Genomic DNA, 17,867 nt, shown 5'->3' with positions numbered 1-17,867 from the left:
CATGTAGAAACATATAACTTCACTCCTGCATGTCCTGGCTCTAAATGTTAGGCTATACCCCCTAGTCCTAGTATTCAAATATAGGAGACCTCCAAAAACAGTTACAAATGTCTCGGCAACCAGAAGCAATAATCCAACCACTAACCTGTAAATCCTGCATGGTCCCTTTAAATAGTACTGGTGGGGGGTCCTCCAGGCACTCTAAGACATGTTCAGATGGTCGGGGTTAAGACTGTGCATTGAGTTGAGCGTTAAGACCCAAAATGGTGTCTATCACTTTAAATCAGCGTTGTACACTGATTGAAGCCATTTTCTCCCTACTTTACTTGATTCCAGTGTTTGTTATCTTCGCCTGCGCTAACTCCTATACCAAAATGGCGTCTGGCGCACGTCATGCTGGAAACGTGCGTGCGCATCTAAGACGCCATCTTGGATGTCAGAGAGGCCGTGTAGCACCGAAACAACGGGCGCTACATGGCCCAATTTAGCGCCCATGGTCTTTTCTTCATAAAAGGATCTCCAGTCACATGATCAAAGCCTAAACTGTCAATCGTTGTTGTATGTTAATGATTGAGGTATAGTTACAGGGAGTGATTGGACAAAAAGAATGACCCTCCCCAAACCCACGTCCTATTGGTAAAAACAATATAAAAAGAGACTTTGAGAGAAGAACAGTCTCTCTACCACCCGGCAATCACAAGGAACGCACACTACAGTCGAACATCACGCAAGAAGAAAAGGACCTCGAGTACTGAAGAGGTGATCAACCTTCAGGCCCGATGAACAAAAATCCTTGGTTTACAGTTGTACATATTACATGATCTGCCTGATGTGGGTATGAATTGTTCAGTCATTACATAATAACATTGCGAATTATATGTTAAGCGTAAAACTGGATTTTATAGAGGAATGTCATATGTATGGTTTGATTTTGCTTCATAAATACTCGTATAAATTTTAACATCATTAACTAATTGCTTTTGATTAAAGAAACTAGCTTGAATGAGGATGACTTTCTTTGCTTGACTATTTGTCCAGTTCCAAGAATCACAGGAAAAGAGGCATAGCCTATACTTCATAGGGCATCAGTTTAATCTCACTGTTATATTCAGGATACGGATCATTGTGGGGCAATGGTGGCATTATAACTCAAGAATTGCTGGTCATAGACAGAGATATGAAGAAGATAAAAAGGTGGAGAGCATGACAAACAGGAACTGAACTATAAGTGGTTGGGTGGAGAATGTGGTCACAGGAGGATGAGGAGCTGTAGCTACCACTTAGCCAGAACACAACTGTGACTTTGGTAAGTGTTGAGTCCAAGGGTAAGGGGCTTGAGATGGAGGCTTTGAAATCTCTGAACGCTGAAGAAATTCCAGTAGCAAGCACAGGGGAGGGATATCAGAATAAGATTAGAAAAGTAAATCCAGTGGGTGATACAATTCTAGGATGTGTAGACAGCAAGATGTCCAGCTGTGACCGTGAAACCAATCAGTTATGTTGCCTGCCAGGTGAGAAGGGAATGGATCTCGACTCACAGGTGAATGATCTGTTGACGGGGTGTGGGGAGAAACTAGTCATTGTGATCCACATTGGAATCAATGCTGTGGGCAGGTGTGCTACAGTGGCTCTTCCAAAGAAGTTCAGGGAAAAAGATTAAAGGAAGGACTCGCAGTCTCTAAAATTTGCAGGTGCCTCATGCAGGAGCAATTTAGAATAACAGAAACTAAAATGCTTCTAAGGGTGTGGTGTAGAGATCACGGATTCAGATTTAAAAGCAACTGAGGAGCTTTGTGAGAAAGAGGAAGTCTGTCCCAACTGGAAGGGCTCTATTTGAATCAAATGGAGCTTGAAGTATTGTTGAACAAGGTAGGTAGACTGATAGTCAGGTACTTAAACTGGGAAGATAGGGCATTAATCTAATGCAGGTTTACAAGATAACCAATATAAGCTTTGGATTGGAGTACCACAGTACATGATGGTATTGCAGAACCACAAGGAGTCACAGATAAGTAACAGGGTGAGAAGAGATCCAACATAGATGGCGCCAAAAAATCTAACAACAAAGATGGTGGTATTAGAAGGTGCTAGTGCACAGTTGGTGTGGGCATCATGGATATAATAGAAACCTGGTGGGGTGCAAGAGCACAAAGGAATGCAACATGTTTTAGAAGTGATAGACGCAGGCATAGGAGAGGAACGGCTGCATTTTATATATAAATAAACACAGAAAAGGAAGAACTTGGAGGAAAGTGAAACACAGAGGGAAGCACGGAGAAACTACTGGGGGGAATTTGCCGCACATCACCTGCTGACACTGATGAGCTATTTCACAGGGAGTGAAGAAAGCATCCAGCAATGGGAATGTTTTACTAAAGGGGGATTTTAATCACCCAGTTATGGAATAGAGTTTGGGTAGTGTTAATTATTGAGGGAGTCAGGAATTTTTAAATGTGGTAAGAGACTGTATATATGATTCAATATTTAAGGGAACCGACTAGAAATTAAGCTGTAATCAGGCAAATACTGACTAAGGATAGGGACATAACTGTGAGAGTTGAATCATACGGTTCAGTACAAGGAAAGAAAAGTAAAGTTGCATTAGACAATTAAACTTTTACAGGACAAATATAAGGTAATGTGCATATAGGCAAGAGCAGTAGATGGGGAAGGCTAAAAAAGAGGCCAGAGTGGTAGTTAAATCGAACAGTCCTAATAAGACAATTGAGAGGGCGGTAGCTGAATATAGAACTTGGTCCTGTAGGAAGATTAATGGGGGAAGAAGGGTGGATGACCGGGATGGTAATAAAAGATATTTGGGTTAAAGGAAAACATGTTCTGACTCTATAAGTTATGTGCGATAGAGGCTCAATACCAGGAAGAACTCAGTGTGAAAGGACGGTTAAAAGAACACAGCAAACACATGAAATTAGAATCGTGAAGGAAATCAAGAAACAATAACAATTTTTAAAAATACAAATTGGGGGAAAAGTAATAAAAACATGAGAGTATCGGGATACATTTGTACAGAAACAGGGTTCAAGATTAATGAAGTCGTGTTCATAACCAGAAAAATGAGGACTGACACAGGAAACATGATCATGAAAGCTGTTGGATTGTTGTAAAAACTTAATGGATTCACAAATGTCCCCCAGGGAAGGGAAGCTGCCACTCCCCCTACCCAGCCTAAATATGACTCCAGTCTCACACTATGTGGTTGATTCTTAATACCTTCTGAAGTGGCCGAGCAAGCCACTCACCTGTGATGTCAGAAACCATTTCTTCATACAAAGTGTAGTGGAAATCTGGAACTCTCTCCCCCCCTAGGTCAATTAAAACTTTCAAAACTGAGATTGATCGATTTTTGTTAGGTATGGACATGAAGGTTATGGCAGCAAGGCAGATAAATGGATTTAAGATACGGATTAGCCAAGGTCGAGATGAAAGGCCTACTGCTATTCCTATCTTCCTAGTTATGGAACCGCTTAAGGTGGTCCATTGCTACTTTCTCAGCGCAATTAGGGATGGGCAATAAATACGACCTTACGAATGTTGTCCACATCCTGAAAGCAAATAAAAAAGTTAAATGTGTTCTTCAGGTCAATGTTAAAAAGTGAAGAGGGCAGTATACGGGTAGAAGTAAAATGAATGCTCCAAGAGAGACCGACTGAAAAGTGTAATAATTACAGCTGAGTTCTCGCATATTTGAAAAATATCCAGATAAACAAAGCACTTGGGTTGTATGGGCCTCTCCCAAAGCCTTGAAAAGAACTCAAGGAGCTGTTAGCAACACGACTAATAGAAATATTTAAAGATGCACTAGAAGAGGGGGATAGAACCAAAGGACTGGAAAATAGCATCGTACTGTCTGTATTAAAAAGGCAACTTAGAGGGGTGGTGGTGGGTGGTGGGCGCTGTTGGATCTGGGTAACTGTAGTATCGCAGAGAAGTTTCTCAGGACTATAGTTCACCAAGGGATGCATGGTAACTTCACAAGTATCTGCAACAGACTTTCCAGTTGTAGAGGTCCTCAGGGCAGATGTAATATCTGGTATGAACCCACTGACTGATGTTAGAGGCCTAAGGCTTCAATCTACGACAGGCTTCCTTGTCAACCTCCAACATACCAGCAGAATGCATGGAGCGAGCAATGACTCAAAGCTTCACTGTCCAGAGATCTGCTCCAACATGGATCACTGGACATGCTGGGGGGGGCGGGGGGCAGCAGCAGGGCATGGCTAGAGCAGGCAAAATTAGGCTGTTTCAAGCATTGAAATAAAACTATTGAACATTCTATTTCACATTGGCAGGACTTTTCCAAACATTGGAAAACAAAGCCCAATGTTTCATCTGAATGGATATGCAGCCACATACTTGCATGGTCCATTACTCATAGAGATAACATTTTGAACTAACTGTTCAAGATACTGATTATTGCAGTGCTATGGGTTTTTAGAACACTTGGATTGTACTATATGACAAAGCTTAATATAACTTCAGGGTTATGAGATTATAAAGCATTCAAGTGCTTTATGCGGTCAGCAAAATCCAGAGACTGAATTACAGCCTGCACAGTTTTTAATACTGCTGTTATTTTATTTAATAAGAGGATGTAGGGAGTCTGGATGAGCAGCCTAACATTAAGTTGGAAATGACAGGAAGCTACAAGAGCTGATGGCAGCCATTCTGTTTCACTCTGTTACTTTCGGGCTGTCACATTGTTAGATCCAAAGTAATCGAATGTCAATTTATTTTATATTTTGATAGAGCTGATCATGGCCATCTGTATTATTGCATTGTTAACCATTGCACTAACTCACTTCACTCCTTGGGTCCTTTTATACTTATAGACGTGTTATAGATGAATCAATTAATCTGCAGAAAGGGAGTCCTTTTAAAACTCAGGACTGTAATTGGTAAAAACCTTTAGTATACGTTGAACTATTACAACAAGACAACAAGTTCAAGAAAGAGATCTTCATGACCACTCAAACATACAAGCATTTGCAGAATCCAACAATGAAACCAACCCCTTCCCCCACAAAACTCTTTCCTTCATTCTCCAACACCCCCGATAACTCTGTCCTGTGCAACATGTTTACTTCTTAACCTTAAGGGGCCTGAGAATGAAAACTAGGCCATCCATTAATTATGAAAGAATGACAAGTGGTATGGGTCAACAAGTCTGCTGCTGATCTCCGGAAACTGAGTATAACAGTGTAAACGCAGGGTGAAGAGCATCAATGGCAGGAGCTGGGCTCACAGAAATCAATTTAGAAGGCCAATATAAAGGCCCTTTGATGCATTACTACATTGTCTGAATCCCCAACTGTCAAGCATTCAAATTTGTGAGACCTGTACTCATACTCTGTATAAGGATTAAAGCAAAATTCACCAATGTGATTGAGGTAGGAGTTCTAGACAAGCTTAGAAGGTTGAAAACAAAAACCCTAGGGGTCGATGGTATTTACCCTAGAGTGTTATGGGAGACAAGGATTGAGATTTGTGAGGTGTTGATATTCATTAGGGGAGAGTTGAACTCTCGGGAGGTCATAATCACCGGGATGTCCCACTAGATTGCAAACGGGCTAATGTGAACCCATTTTCAAAAAAGTGGGATAAAACAGATTCAGGCAAAACAGATCCACTGCATCTGAAAAGATAGCATAAAATAATTAAATGGGCAGAACAATGCCAGATGAAATTTGATATGATATGGTGAAATGTAATTGGATGCATAAAATGGGTCACATAAGCACTTCATGAGTTATGTTGAAATAGCCGAGGGTGAAGGTGAGAGTGATTTAGGGGTTTTAGTAGACTTGATGCTCAACATGTTCACTCACGGCAGAGCAACAGTCAACAAAGCAAATAGAATGCTGAACTAGATAGTCAAAACAGTACAGTACAAATCAGGGAATGTCATGTTTGAACTTTGTAGTTACTGGGTCAGAGCACAGTATGAATACTGTGTCCAGTTCTGGTCACTGGAGATACAAAGCAAACATTGTGTCCCTGCGAGTGATTTGGAGAAGAGTATGAGACGGATCCCTTGTGTCAGAAGACTCAGATGTGAGGAAAGCCTTGAAGGGAGGCAACTGAAAGCAGCGGACAACAATGCCATCTATCATTTTTCTGGCCTCTGTGCAGGTAATGAAAGTACTTCTATTCATATTGCAGTTCAACAAGTCCTCAAGATGTCCCAAAGTGCTCCACAGCCAATAGATTACTTTTGAAGTGCAGTCAAACGTGGCACCCAAATTGCAAGCAAGGTATATTTGGTAGCGTTGTTTGAGGGAGGAACATTGACCAGTCAACCAGGAGAACTCTGTTATCCTTCAAACAGGAATCATCTGCATCTACCTGAAGAGGTAAACAGGGTTTAATATTTGATCTGAAAGACGAGATCTCCCACAACACATTGTTTATTGAGTACTGCACTGAAATGTCGGCCTAGATTAACAGATGACAGTAGGATAGAACTTACATTTATAATGTGCCTTTCACATCCTCAGAATGTCCCAAAGCCCTTCACAGCTAAATAGTTACTTTTGAAGTGTAGTCACTGCAACCAATTTGTGCATAGCAAGATCTCACAAACAACAATGAGATTAATGATCAATTGATCTATTTTGATTCTATTAATTGAGGGAAAAGGTGCCTCAAACACGAAGATGGGGCTTTAGTTTAATGTTTCATTCAAAGGACACCATCTCTGACAGTGCAGCACTCCCTCAGTACTGCACTGAAGTGTCAGCTTGGATTATGTGCTGGAATGGGTCTTGAACCCACAACCATCTGGCACAGAAGCGAGTGTACAATTGTAGAAAGGCCTTCACACGGTACAGCCATTTGGTTGAGTTATTGGAGGGCTGCCGACTCTGAAACTGCATCCAGCAATAGTCAGAGCCTTTAGGAGATGCAGGGGTAAAGGGGGAGGGAGAAAAAAGATAAAATTGAACATCTGCACACAAAGAACAAGGGCTTCAGGCAGTAGCACTGCATGGGAGAAAATTCCAGAGGCAAACCTTATAGTGAGAATAAGCATGTGAAGCAGAGAACGGCTGCAGCAGCCTGCCTGCTCCTTACACAAGGATGCCGATGGGGCTTAGCATTTGCAACACTTGTATTGGTTTGATAAGTGTTCCCAAACAGGTTTCTGTCTCCCTTTCCCAAACCCAATTGTGAAATCTTGTTTGCAAATGAATAAATCATTAGCCTAGATTTTCTGCCCTTTTTTTTGGTGGACCAGGGTCACGACCCATTGTGAAGATCCCTTTCCATTTTTACATCCAGTTTTGATTTGCTCTCAGGATGTGGGCAATGTTGGCAGGGTCGCATTCGTTGGTCATCCCTTGATCAGAGGCCACTTTACAGGACATCACCTGGTCAAGGACCATAATCACCGCACAGGTCAAGGATCATAATCACCGCACAGGTCAAGGACCATAATCACCGCACAGGTCAAGGACCATAATCACCGCACAGGTCAAGGACCTTAATCACCGCACAGGTCAAGGACCTTAATCACCGCACAGGTCAAGGACCATAATCACCGCACGGGTAAAGGACCATAATCACCGCACAGGTCAAGGACCATAATCACCGCACGGGTAAAGGACCATAATCACCGCACAGGTCAAGGACCATAATCACCGCACAGGTCAAGGACCTTAATCACCGCACGGGTAAAGGACCATAATCACCGCACAGGTCAAGGACCATAATCACCGCACAGGTCAAGGACCTTAATCACCGCACAGGTCAAGGACCATAATCACCGCACAGGTAAAGGACCATAATCACCGCACAGGTCAAGGACCTTAATCACCGCACAGGTCAAGGACCATAATCACCGCACAGGTCAAGGACCATAATCACCGCATTGGTCAAGGACCATAATCACCGCACGGGTAAAGGACCATAATCACCGCATTGGTCAAGGACCTTAATCACCGCACAGGTCAAGGACCTTAATCACCGCACGGGTAAAGGACCATAATCACCGCATTGGTCAAGGACCTTAATCACCGCACAGGTCAAGGACCATAATCACCGCACAGGTCAAGGACCATAATCACCGCACGGGTAAAGGACCATAATCACCGCACAGGTCAAGGACCATAATCACCGCACAGGTCAAGGACCATAATCACCGCACGGGTAAAGGACCATAATCACCGCACAGGTCAAGGACCTTAATCACCGCACAGGTCAAGGACCATAATCACCGCACTGCTCAAGGACCATAATCACCGCACAGGTCAAGGACCATAATCACCGCACAGGTCAAGGACCTTAATCACCGCACTGCTCAAGGACCATAATCACCGCACTGCTCAAGGACCATAATCACCGCACAGGTCAAGGACCATAATCACCACACGGGTAAAGGACCATAATCACCGCAAGGGTCAAGGACCATAATCACCGCACAGGTCAAGGACCATAATCACCGCAAGGGTCAAGGACCATAATCACCGCACTGCTCAAGGACCTTAATCACCGCACGGGTAAAGGACCTTAATCACCACACGGGTAAAGGACCATAATCACCGCACTGCTCAAGGACCATAATCACCGCACTGCTCAAGGACCTTAATCACCACACTGCTCAAGGACCTTAATCACCGCACTGCTCAAGGACCATAATCACCGCAAGGGTCAAGGACCATAATCACCGCAAGGGTCAAGGACCATAATCACCGCAAGGGTCAAGGACCATAATCACCACACTGCTCAAGGACCTTAATCACCGCACTGCTCAAGGACCATAATCACCGCACAGGTCAAGGACCTTAATCACCACACGGGTAAAGGACCATAATCACCGCACGGGTAAAGGACCATAATCACCGCACAGGTCAAGGACCATAATCACCGCACAGGTCAAGGACCATAATCACCGCACGGGTAAAGGACCATAATCACCGCATTGGTCAAGGACCTTAATCACCGCACAGGTCAAGGACCTTAATCACCGCACAGGTCAAGGACCATAATCACCGCACAGGTCAAGGACCATAATCACCGCACGAGTAAAGGACCATAATCACCGCACAGGTCAAGGACCATAATCACCGCACAGGTCAAGGACCATAATCACCGCACGGGTAAAGGACCATAATCACCGCACAGGTCAAGGACCATAATCACCGCAAGGGTCAAGGACCATAATCACCGCAAGGGTCAAGGACCATAATCACCGCAAGGGTCAAGGACCATAATCACCACACTGCTCAAGGACCTTAATCACCGCACTGCTCAAGGACCATAATCACCGCACAGGTCAAGGACCTTAATCACCACACGGGTAAAGGACCATAATCACCGCACGGGTAAAGGACCATAATCACCGCAAGGGTCAAGGACCATAATCACCGCACAGGTCAAGGACCATAATCACCACACTGCTCAAGGACCTTAATCACCGCACAGGTCAAGGACCATAATCACCGCACAGGTCAAGGACCATAATCACCACACTGCTCAAGGACCATAATCACTGCACTGCTCAAGGACCATAATCACCGCACAGGTCAAGGACCTTAATCACCGCATTGGTCAAGGACCATAATCACCGCACAGGTCAAGGACCATAATCACCACACTGCTCAAGGACCATAATCACCGCACTGCTCAAGGACCATAATCACCGCACAGGTCAAGGACCTTAATCACCGCACAGGTCAAGGACCATAATCACCACACTGCTCAAGGACCATAATCACCACACTGCTCAAGGACCATAATCACCGCACTGCTCAAGGACCTTAATCACCGCATTGGTCAAGGACCTTAATCATCGCATTGGTCAAGGACCATAATCACCGCATTGGTCAAGGACCATAATCACCGCACAGGTCAAGGACCATAATCACCGCACTGCTCAAGGACCTTAATCACCGCACAGGTCAAGGACCATAATCACCGCACAGGTCTTTGACCATAATCACCGCACTGCTCAAGGACCATAATCACCGCATTGGTCAAGGACCATAATCACCGCACAGGTCAAGGACCATAATCACCGCACTGGTCAAGGACCATAATCACCGCATTGGTCAAGGACCATAATCACCGCACTGCTCAAGGACCTTAATCACCGCACAGGTCAAGGACCATAATCACCGCACAGGTCAAGGACCATATTCACCGCACAGGTCAAGGACCATAATCACCGCACAGGTCAAGGACCATAATCACCGCATTGGTCAAGGACCATAATCACCACACTGCTCAAGGACCTTAATCACCGAACAGGTCAAGGACCATAATCACCGCACTGGTCAAGGACCATAATCACCGAACAGGTCAAGGACCATAATCACCGAACAGGTCAAGGCCTATAATCACCACACAGGTCAAGGCCTATAATCAACGCACTGGTCAAGGCCTATAATCAATGCACCGGTTAAGCACCATATCAATGCACGGGTCAAGAACTATAATTACCACATGGTTCAAGGACCATAATCACCGCACAGGTCAAGGTCTATAATCACCGCATGGGTAAAGGACCATTATCACCACACGGGTCAAGAACTATAATTACCGGACGAGTCAAGACTATAATCACTGCACAGGTCAAGATCTATAATCGCCGCACTGATCAAGCAACATAATCACCGATAGTTAAATTTTGATTGGCAAAAAAAGGACTATAATCATCCCACAGGTTTAGGACCATAATCACCGCACAGGTAAAGGACCATAATCACCCCACGGGCAAAGGACCATAATCACCGCACGGGTCAATGACCATAATCACCCCACGGGTAAAGGACCATAATCACCGCACGGGTCAATGACCATAATCACCGCACAGGTAAAGGACCATAATCACCGCACGGGTCAATGACCATAATCACCCCACGGGTAAAGGACCATAATCACCGCACAGGTAAAGGACCATAATCACCGCATGGGTCAAGGACCATAATCACCGCATGGGTCAAGGACCATAATCACCCCACGGGCAAAGGACCATAATCACTCCATGGGTAAAGGACCATAATCACCGCACAGGTAAAGGACCATAATCACTGCAGGGGTAAAGGAGCATAATCACCGCACGGGTCAATGACCATAATCACCGCACAGGTCAATGACCATAATCACCCCACGGGTAAAGGACCATAATCACCGCACAGGTAAAGGACCATAATCACCGCACAGGTAAAGGACCATAATCACCGCACGGGTCAATGACCATAATCACCCCACGGGTCAATGACCATAATCACCGCACAGGTCAATGACCATAATCACCGCACAGGTCAACGACCATAATCACCGCACGGGTCAATGACCATAATCACCGCACAGGTAAAGGACCATAATCACCCCACGGGTCAATGACCGTAATCACCCCACGGGCAAAGGACCATAATCACCCCATGGGTAAAGGACCATAATCACCGCACAGGTAAAGGACCATAATCACCCCACGGGTCAATGACCATAATCACCGCATGGGTCAATGACCATAATCACCCCACGGGCAAAGGACCATAATCACCCCATGGGTAAAGGACCATAATCACCCCACGGGTAAAGGAGCATAATCACCGCACGGGTCAATGACCATAATCACCGCACGGGTCAATGACCATAATCACCGCACGGGTCAATGACCATAATCACCGCACGGGTAAAGGACCATAATCACCGCACGGGTCAATGACCATAATCACCGCACGGGTCAATGACCATAATCACCGCACGGGTCAATGACCATAATCACCGCACGGGTCAATGACCATAATCGCCGCACGGGTAAAGGACCATAATCACCGCACAGGTCAATGACCTTAATCACCCCACGGGTAAAGGACCATAATCACCCCACGGGTCAAGGACCATAATCACCGCACGGGTAAAGGAGCATAATCACCGCACAGGTAAAGGACCATAATCACCGCACAGGTAAAGGACCATAATCACCCCACGGGTCAAGGAGCATAATCACCGCACGGGTCAATGACCATAATCACCGCACGGGTCAATGACCATAATCACCGCACGGGTCAATGACCATAATCACCGCACGGGTCAATGACCTTAATCACCCCACGGGTAAAGGACCATAATCACCCCACGGGTAAAGGAACATAATCACCGCACGGGTCAATGACCATAATCACCGCACAGGTCAATGACCTTAATCACCCCACGGGTAAAGGACCATAATCACCGCACAGGTCAATGACCTTAATCACCCCACGGGTAAAGGACCATAATCACCCCACGGGTAAAGGACCATAATCACCGCACGGGTCAATGACCGTAATCACCGCACGGGTCAATGACCGTAATCACCGCACGGGTCAAGGACCATAATCACCGCACGGGTCAATGACCATAATCACCGCACGGGTCAATGACCATAATCACCGCACGGGTCAATGACCGTAATCACCCCACGGGTCAAGGACCATAATCACCGCACGGGTCAATGACCATAATCACCGCACGGGTCAATGACCGTAATCACCCCACGGGTCAAGGACCATAATCACCGCACGGGTCAATGACCATAATCACCGCACGGGTCAATGACCGTAATCACCCCACGGGTAAAGGACCATAATCACCCCACGGGTAAAGGACCATAATCACCGCACGGGTCAATGACCGTAATCACCGCACGGGTCAAGGACCATAATCAGCGCACGGGTCAAGGACCATAATCACCGCACGGGTCAATGACCATAATCACCGCACGGGTCAATGACCATAATCACCGCACGGGTCAATGACCGTAATCACCCCACGGGTCAATGACCATAATCACCGCACAGGTAAAGGACCATAATCACCCCACGGGTCAATGACCATAATCACCGCACAGGTAAAGGACCATAATCACCCCACGGGTCAAGGACCATAATCACCGCACGGGTCAATGACCATAATCACCGCACGGGTCAATGACCATAATCACCGCACGGGTCAATGACCATAATCACCGCACGGGTCAATGACCGTAATCACCCCACGGGTCAATGACCATAATCACCGCACAGGTAAAGGACCATAATCACCCCACGGGTCAAGGACCATAATCACCGCACGGGTCAATGACCATAATCACCGCACGGGTCAATGACCATATTCACCGCACGGGTCAATGACCGTAATCACCCCACGGGTATAGGACCGTAATCACCCCACGGGTATAGGACCGTAATCACCCCACGGATATAGGACCGTAATCACCCCAGGGGTATACGACCGTAATCACCGCACGGGTATAGGGCCGTAATCACCGCACGGGTATCGGACCGTAATCACCCCAGGGGTATAGGACCATAATCACCGCACGGGTATAGGGCCGTAATCACCGCACGGGTATAGGGCCGTAATCACCGCACGGGTATAGGGCCGTAATCACCGCACGGGTATAGGGCCGTAATCACCCCAGGGGTATAGGGCCGTAATCACCGCACGGGTATAGGACCTTAATCACCCCACGGGTATAGGGCCGTAATCACCGCACGGGTATAGGGCCGTAATCACCGCACGGGTATAGGACCTTAATCACCCCAGGGGTATAGGGCCGTAATCACCGCACGGGTATAGGACCGTAATCACCCCACGGATATAGGACCGTAATCACCCCAGGGGTATACGACCGTAATCACCGCACGGGTATAGGGCCGTAATCACCGCACGGGTATCGGACCGTAATCACCCCAGGGGTATAGGACCATAATCACCGCACGGGTATAGGGCCGTAATCACCGCACGGGTATAGGGCCGTAATCACCGCACGGGTATAGGGCCGTAATCACCGCACGGGTATAGGGCCGTAATCACCCCAGGGGTATAGGGCCGTAATCACCGCACGGGTATAGGACCTTAATCACCCCACGGGTATAGGGCCGTAATCACCGCACGGGTATAGGGCCGTAATCACCGCACGGGTATAGGACCTTAATCACCCCAGGGGTATAGGGCCGTAATCACCGCACGGGTATAGGACCGTAATCACCCCAGGGGTATAGGACTGTAATCACCCCAGGGGTATAGGACTGTAATCACCGCACGGTATAGGACCGTAATCACCGCACGGGTATCGGACCGTAATCACCCCAGGGGTATAGGACTGTAATCACCGCACGGGTATAGGGCCGTAATCACCGCACGGGTATAGGACCGTAATCACCCCAGGGGTATAGGACTGTAATCACCGCACGGCTATAGGGCCGTAATCACCCCACGGGTATAGGACCGTTACCACCGCACTGGTATAGGACCGTAATCACCGCACGGGTATAGGGCCGTAATCACCCCAGGGGTATAGGACCGTAATCACCCCATGGGTATAGGACCGTAATCACCGCAAGGGTCAAGGACCATAATCATCACACTGGTAAAGGCCCATAATACAGATTTGGCAACGATATTTAAATTTTCATTGGCAAAAATGCTTTGATCGTGGGGCTAAGGTACTTTTTAAAAAATAATTTATCAGTACAATTTAGATTAATTTAGATTATGAAAAGAAATTAGCAAAAAATATAAAAACAGATAGCAAGAGTTTCTATAGTTATATAAAAAGAAAAAGGGTGGCTAAGGCAAACATAGGTCCCTTAGAGGATGAGACCGGGAAATTAATGGTGGGAAACATGGAGATGGCAAAAATGCTGAACAAATATTTTGTTTCAGTCTTTACTAAGACACTAAGAATATCCCAACACTGGACAAACAGGGGACTCTCGGGGGGGAGGAGCTAAATACGATTAAAATCACTCAAGAGATGGTACTCAGTAAAATAATGGGACTCAAGGCGGATAAATCCCCTGGACCTGATGGCTTCCATCCTAGGGTCTTGAGGGAAGTGGCAGTAGGGATTGTGGATGCTTTGGTGATAGTTTTCCAAAATTCCCTGGACTCAGGAGAGGTCCCGGCAGATTGGAAAACTGCTAATGTAACACCGTTATTTAAAAAGGGTAGTAGGCAGAAGGCTGGAAATTATAGGCCAGTTAGCTTAACATCTGTGGTGGGTAAAATTTTGGAGTCTATTATTAAGGAGACAGTAACGGAACATTTAGATAAGCATAATTTAATAGGACAAAGTCAGCATGGCTTTATGAAGGGGAAGTCATGTCTGACAAATTTGCTTGAGTTCTTCGAGGATATAACGTATAGGGTGGATAAAGGGGAACCAGTGGACGTAGTGTATTTAGACTTCCAGAAGGCATTCGACAAGGTGCCACATAAAAGATTATTACTTAAGATAAAAAATCACGGGATTGGGGGTAATATTCTGGCATGGGTGGAGGATTGGTTATCGAACAGGAAGCAGAGAGTTGGGATAAATGGTTCATTTTCGGACTGGCAACCAGTAACCAGTGGTGTTCCACAGGGGTCGGTGCTGGGTCCCCAACTCTTTACAATCTATATTAACGATTTGGAGGAGGGGACCGAGTGCAACATATCAAAATTTGCAGATGATACAAAGATGGGAGGGAAAGTAGAGAGTGAGGAGGACATAAAAAACCTGCAAGGGGATATAGACAGGCTGGGTGAGTGGGCGGAGATTTGGCAGATGCAATATAATATTGGAAAATGTGAGGTTATGCACTTTGGCAGGAAAAATCAGAGAGCAAGTTATTTTCTTAATGGCGAGAGACTGGAAAGTACTGCAGTACAAAGGGATCTGGGGGTCCTAGTGCAAGAAAATCAAAAAGTTGGTATGCAGGTGCAGCAGGTGATCAAGAAAGCCAACGGAATGTTGGCTTTTATTGCTAGGGGGATAGAATATAAAAACAAGGAGGTATTGCTGCAGTTATATAAGGTATTGGTGAGACCGCACCTGGAATACTGCATACAGTTTTGGTCTCCATACTTAAGAAAAGACATACTTGCTCTCGAGGCAGTACAAAGAAGGTTCACTCGGTTAATCCCGGGGATGAGGGGGCGGACATATGAGGAGAGGTTGAGTAGATTGGGACTCTACTCATTGGAGTTCAGAAGAATGAGAGGCGATCTTATTGAAACATATAAGATTGTGAAGGGTCTTGATCGGGTGGATGCGGTAAGGATGTTCCCAAAGATGGGTGAAACTAGAACTAGGGGGCATAATCTTAGAATAAGGGGCTGCTCTTTCAAAACTGAGATGAGGAGAAACTTCTTCACTCAGAGGGTGGTAGGTCTGTGGAATTTGCTGCCCCAGGAAGCTGTGGAAGCTACATCATTAGATAAATTTAAAACAGAAATAGACAGTTTCCTAGAAGTAAAGGGAATTAGGGGTTATGGGGAGCGGGCAGGAAATTGGACATGAAGCTGAGTTCGGATCGGTCAATGCCCTGTGGGTGGCGGAGAGGGCCCAGGGGCTATGTGGCCGGGTCCTGCTCCGACTTCTTGTGTTCTTTAGATTTGTGGTTGGGATCAGATCAGCCATGATCTTATTGAATGGCGGAGCAGGCTCGAGGGGCCGATTGGCCTACTCCTGCTCCAATTTCTTATGTTCTTATGTTCTTAGTACAGACAGCACTGCTGCATCTCCTCCAGGCACTCTCCCCAGCAGCGGTATCCTTGTGGTGGGCAGAAGTCCTACTCCGCCACATTTTCACCAGCGTTGCAGCCAAGCAGAAGATCAGTACAACAGGCCTCTGCCTAATGAGTGATCTGAATGATGGCCCTTTCCACAATGCAGCACTCCTCCAGTCCCAGACTGAAGTGTCAGGCTAGATTATGTGCTTAAGTCCTGTGCTGGGGCTTGAACCCACAATATTCTGACTCTAATCTACCATCTGAACCAAGCCGACTCATTGAGAACTAACAAAGCATTTAAAAATTCTTTTTGATCACAGTTTTGAAAAACAATTATTTTTTATGAGTCAATTATCTAATCTAAAGTAGGAAAGCATTATGATTTAAAATGCAGCATTAAAGTATCTGATCATGAATATTTGTTTGTACTTTGAACAGTAAACAAATCTTGGCAACCAGAATTTACAGTAGCGCAAAATGTTTTCCATAACAGCATTAAATAGAACCGCACTCTGCAATAAGTAAATAAATCTGTCAACACTAATGCATTGTTTATACAGAATCCGGGTGTTGTAATCTGAGCTCACTGTGTGAATTCATTACACATTGAAAGGTCACATTCATAATCGATGCATTCATATCATCAGAAGTTAATCTGAAACCTTGCCAATGGCTAAACATTGGACAAAATACCCATCCCCGTGTTGGGGGAGGGGGAAGAAAGAGGGGTCGGATGGCAGATCAAACATCCAAAGGATTACACAGCTTGAAAGAACATAAAAACATAAGAAATAGGAGCAGCAGTTGGCCATGGGGCCCCTCGAGCCTGCTCAGCCATTCAGTCAGATCAAGGCAGATCTTCAACCTCATCTCCACTTTCCTGCCAGATCCCTTGATTCCCCTAGAGTCCAAAAATCTACCTATCTCAGCCTTGAATATAATCAACCACTCAGCATCCACAGCCCTCTGGGGTAGAGAATTCCAAAAATTCACAAAGCTTTGAGTGAAGAAATTCCTCCTCGCCTCAGTCTTAAATGGCCGACTCCTTATCCTGCGACAATTGTAAGCATCAGTGCAGGCCTCAGGGATTTACAAACAGACATTTTGTGGACGTTTGTGTTTTAAGACTTTTCTGCTGAAAAAAACAGCAGCCCGTTTGAAAAGTGAGTGTGGCCCAGGTGTGTGTAATGGACAAGGGATTCTGACCAGACCCCTAAGCCAATTAAAGGAACTGTCTGAGCGGACAGAGTTTCTCTGGGAACACAATGAGCCAAGGGCAATGCATACGGTAATTGGCAGGAGATGGAGACACCATTGTGAATCAATGTTAAACCAAATGTAAGGAATCTTACAACACCAGGTTT

This window comes from Heptranchias perlo, chromosome 15 (assembly GCF_035084215.1).
Source record: "Heptranchias perlo isolate sHepPer1 chromosome 15, sHepPer1.hap1, whole genome shotgun sequence".
Taxonomy (NCBI): domain Eukaryota; kingdom Metazoa; phylum Chordata; class Chondrichthyes; order Hexanchiformes; family Hexanchidae; genus Heptranchias; species Heptranchias perlo.
The sequence above is the reverse complement of the archived record's forward strand: the minus strand, read 5'-3'. Positions refer to the sequence as shown.